The 4,862-nt window shown below is 41.0% G+C and overlaps 1 protein-coding gene and 1 long non-coding RNA gene across 9 annotated transcripts in view; one reads left to right on the plus strand and one right to left on the minus strand.

Annotated features, from left to right (window-relative positions):
- The window catches only part of LOC116083861, a 5,370-nt gene extending 5,036 nt beyond the window's left edge, over nucleotides 1-334 (minus strand). The window contains exon 1 of one of the 2 annotated variants that reach the window (XR_004115932.1): nucleotides 84-334. This is a non-coding gene — a long non-coding RNA (uncharacterized LOC116083861). The remainder of the gene's footprint in view (nucleotides 1-83) is intronic. The other variant, XR_004115933.1, reaches the window with a different exon arrangement.
- The window catches only part of Retreg1 (reticulophagy regulator 1), a 141,806-nt gene that overhangs the window by 125,748 nt on the left and 11,196 nt on the right, over nucleotides 1-4,862 (plus strand). The window lies entirely within an intron of this gene.

Genomic DNA, 4,862 nt, shown 5'->3' on the forward strand with positions numbered 1-4,862 from the left:
CCCCCCCCCCCCCGTGTGTGTATGTGTGCCATGTGTGTATGGGTATGTGTTCTTAAGCACTATGTCGTCATGTGTGATCTTACTTGTTGAAGGCTATGCCTCCTCATTTGAAGTCTCTGGAGTCAGGAATAGTAACAGTAAGCATACTTGGTGTGTACTCACTGGAATACAAGAAGTGAAGTGCCCACAAGAGATCTTATTTTTTGAAAATGACAACAAGACTCACTTGTTTTGGTATGAATGTGGTTAGTGGTCAAACCCTAGCTAGCACATCTCTCTGCTTTCAGAAAGACAGTTTATTTTTAAAGAGCCTTGGCTGTCATGTTTCCTAATCTTAGAGAACCCCCTAATGGAGAATACTGTGTCCTACACTGTGAAGTCACAGCACATGAGAATTCCATCAGGTTCAGTGCTAGGCTATACAGCCAGCTCTTTTTACCCGGCATGATGGCACATGCTGTGATTTTAGCACTCTGTAAGTAGAAGTCTGAGAATCAAGAGTAGTAGGCTAGCTTTAGCTACACAGCAAGTTCAAGGCCATGTTGGGCTACATGGGGCATCTTGATTCAGAAACCAAAAAACCCAAACAAAAACCCTCAAACCTTGCTTTTGATAACTTCATATTTTCAAAGATTTTCTGTTTTGTGTGAGTCTGTGTACATGACTGTAGTTATCCAAAGAGGCTAGAGGTGTTGGATCCCCCTGCCTCTGGAATTTCAGGCAGTTGTGAGCTGCATGAGGTGGGCATTCTTGAAACTAAGCTCTAGTCCTAGGGAAGTGCTGTGCATGCTCTTAACTGGCAAGCCATCTCTCCCACCCTAATAACTATATTTTTAAAGGAAAAGAAGTACAAAATAACGCAAAAGACATGCAAAAAGTTGTTGTTGTTGTTTTTATTTAAAATGCCATTCAGACCTATTTGACTTTTTGAAACCTACAGAATGATTGAATCTGGGTGGCCCTTTCGGGAGCCTGGTTGCAAAACTTGCCCCCAGAACCAGGGCAGAGCTTAGTCCCAAGATGATTTTTCTTGGCTGTTGGGCCAATACCCCACTGGGTGCTCTATCAGTGACTGTGGATTTTGAGGTTTTTCTAGTTGAGTTGGTGGGACGAGGAGTCTTCTCCGCACAGACACTGCTCTTTCTATGCTTTCATCATGGCCCTTTTCCGCCGTCTGAATTCTTCATTCAGGCACACCTATCAACCCTCTGCTGAAAATGTCAGGGGATTCCCCTGCAGATTTACGACGAGCACTCTCTATTTATCTACTCTTGGGCCTTCGAACTCCTCACTCTTGGATCCGTTCAGGGAGATGACAGATCCCACCTGGGTGTCTCCTCCCTGCTCTGGGTTCTGGGAACGGTAAAGGCAATGAGCTAGGCAATCGTAAGAGTCGTAGTTCTTCATCTCTCTCCTCCTTTGCCTGATGCCCAGGGAAGGGAATAAATCTAGCCCCTGACATACCATCTTGCCCTAGCAGATGTCTCTGTCTCTAAGTAGTACTTCCGAATAATTTGTTCACAGTGACTCTTAGGGTAAGAAACACATGGTTCAGAGTGCCCAGGACACTTCTTGCAAGTTTCTGAGCTTCCCCCAAACTGCTCTACCAGGATCTTCTCAAGTGAGGCCCAAGCCCATTTTAGTAGCCTGGGAGCCAGACACCACCAATGAAAAACTCCAACAGGTGGACTTCCTCACTGCATGCACATGACTAGTTATAGTTTACCAGGATAATGGAGGCAGAAAAGCAAGGATATTGGCTTAAAATTCAATTCAAAGCTCCTTCCTGTTGATAAAGGGGCTGTTTGTCCCAGGAGCCATCATAATGTTTACAGACCATAAATTCTTCAGCTGTTAACAAAGGAGTTTGGGGCTAAGGGTTGATCAATACCTTGCTAAAAAGACTTAAGAAAACTTAAGTAAATGGCATTGAGATCTATCTATCTATCTATCTATCTATCTATCTATCTATCTATCTATCTAGAGGGGAAGATTTGCAGAATCTGGGGCCAAGCCTCTTTGAAAGCTGGGGTGGCTACAAGGGGACTGGGATCGGTGCAGTGACATAAACACCTAGGACTAAAGGCATGAGGGCCCTGGGAAACTGAGGCTGGTGTGGACCTTTGCTTGTGGCCACAGTATACCACTGGCTCACTGTTAAGGAACACAGGGTTGGGATGGAGTCACTACTCACCAAGAACACTACTTTGCTTTGAACCTGGAGTTTGCATGTCCTGTCTGAAAGCAAGGAAGAGATATTAACAAAAACACTGGTGGTAACTAAATTTTCTCCCTTAGAGGAACCATCATCATAGATGGTGTGTGGTCTTTGGTTAAGAACTTGGTAAAATCTACAACTGTTTTAAAGGCTAACATGCATTTCACTTCCCTGTATGATGGTGGGGCCTTGCTGTGTGTATCAGTTACTACAAGGATGATGATAAGTAGTCAGCTATAGAGAAAAGACATTTCCCAAACTCTGCCCAGGATTTACAGAGATTACTTGTCTGTTATATGTCTCTCAGGCTTTCTAGGAAAACCTAGAGTTTTGTGATGGAGCAACCAGCGACGTGCAAACGTCCCTTGACTAGCCCCAGCACTACACATGGGGCTTAGTTTCCGCTGAGTATTTGGATTCTGCACATGACAGGTTCTGCTTTCCTAGAAAGGCTTGGTCTTGCATGAACCCACACTGGTGTTGGTCAATCACAGTTGTTTTTTCCTTAGTTCTAGGAAGAAGGGACACAGGGAATGTTCCTTGTTCTTGATAATAATGTTCTTTTTTAAAAAGTGTTGTTTGAAGATCATTGTTTAAGTACAATGGTATTGGAAATCAGGAATCTTGTTCTTAAGTCTTGACTCTGTCCCTAAGTAGGTGAGACAACTTGGGTGGGATTAATGTTCTCCATCTACAACATGAAGGAATGTGAAAAACTGACATTATGTCTGACCTCATTCCAAATTGTAGAACTCTGTTACCCATAAAAATGTGGTGATGCAAATTAATGGTTGACTCACTTGGAGACTATAGGGATGCATATTCCTATAATAATCACTGTTTCATTTGTTTTTAAAAATTTTATCTTTATGTGTATGGGTGTTTTGCCTGTATGTTTATCTATGGACTGCATACATGCATACATGTGAAGGTTAAAAGTAGTAGTTGATCCCTGGAACTGGAATTACAGATGGTTATGAGCTGCTGTGTGTGTGCTGGGAACCAAACCTCGGTCCTCTAAATGAGCAACAAGTGGCCGGGCGGTGGTATCGCACGACTTTAATCCCAGCACTTGGGAGGCAGAGGTAGGCGGATTTCTGAGTTCAAGGCCAGCCTGGTCTACAGAGTGAGTTCCAGGACAGCCAGGGCTATAGAGAAACCCTATAACCCTTGAACAAACAAAAACAAAAACGAAAAAGAGCAACAAGTGCTTCTCATTGCTAAGCTATCTCTCCAGCTCCTCGCTATAGATTTTTTAACAATTATATTGCAGTGGTCAATTCCTTTGGCTCCACAGTCCATAAATGTGAAGTGATACCCTTTCTTCATCTCAGACTTCATATTTTATATTCAAGTCCTAGCTCCATCAAATTGAATTTGGTATAATCTGAATATTTATTCTTGTCTCCAACACTACATTTTCCAAAATCATTTGTTTAGATACTATTTTCAATCTGTATACACTGTATTTCTATTTGTGATTATAACAATTCAATTGTCAATGAGAATTATTTGTTTTGCTAATATCAGTGTTGGACATAATGAGATGTGTTGTTTTAAAAACATTACATGAAATTGTTCTTAAGGTGGTCTCACATCAGTGAAAATCAGTTACAAATTGAGTATTTTCTTCCCAGCAAATGATTCAATCTGTAGACATTTATAGAAAAACAATGGCATGGGGTATTCAAGCTTTAGAAGTAATTAATATATTCATAATGATGAAAGGGACAAAGAGGAAAATTGATCATATTTTACTGAAAATGTGAATAAATTAACAGATAATATCCACTTGAAGTCCATCAAAAAGTCCTTAACATGATATCGAGAATTGAGTATTATACTAGGCTCATTTACAATGCTAGGGCATTACTTACTAAATATATGGTGCCATCCTTGAGACAGAAATCCTACAGACAGCCTTCAGAGCAAAGTTCTAGCATCTAAACAAAGTAACCCATGTGCGAGTGCGTGCGCATGTGTATGGGAACTGTGGAAAGACACTTCAGAAACACAGGGAGTACTGGGCTGGTGAGGTGGCAAGTGAAGACATTTGGTGCAGAACCCTTGGCAACCTGGGACTAATCCTCAGAATCCACAAAAAGGTGGGAAGAGAGAACACACTTTGCAGTGTTGACCTCTGACTTTGGATCATACTCCGTGGCATGTTTACACATGTGGCACAGCATGTATCCACATGCATACTAATTTTGTTTTTAAAATTACAAGTTTATTGTAAGATACCACTGAATTAATAGTTTTATAGAGTTGGCCAGCTACCACATATATTGAGAATACACTGTTAATGTTATTAATAATTATATGTCTAATATCCCTGGTTCTATAAATGTGCTGTGGCTTCTTATCCTTAGGGTTTTAAGTTTTCAACAAGTGCTGCAAGGCCCAACATGACCTATGCCTTGTTCCCATAAGTTTTATTCATTGTTTTTCTCCTGATTCATGTTTTTGGCACCACATTTCAAGGCTGGACAGGGTAGAAATATCATCTTTCCCTATTCTAGGGCCTCTATATATACTGTGATGTTCTATAGTCAACGCTCGGGTTAAAGTACTAATTCATCCCAGATCTGAGCTTAAACAATGAGTTCTCTTTTTTGTTGTGTTTTTTTTTTTTTTTTTTTTT

This window comes from Mastomys coucha, unplaced genomic scaffold (genome assembly GCF_008632895.1).
Source record: "Mastomys coucha isolate ucsf_1 unplaced genomic scaffold, UCSF_Mcou_1 pScaffold8, whole genome shotgun sequence".
NCBI lineage: Eukaryota > Metazoa > Chordata > Mammalia > Rodentia > Muridae > Mastomys > Mastomys coucha.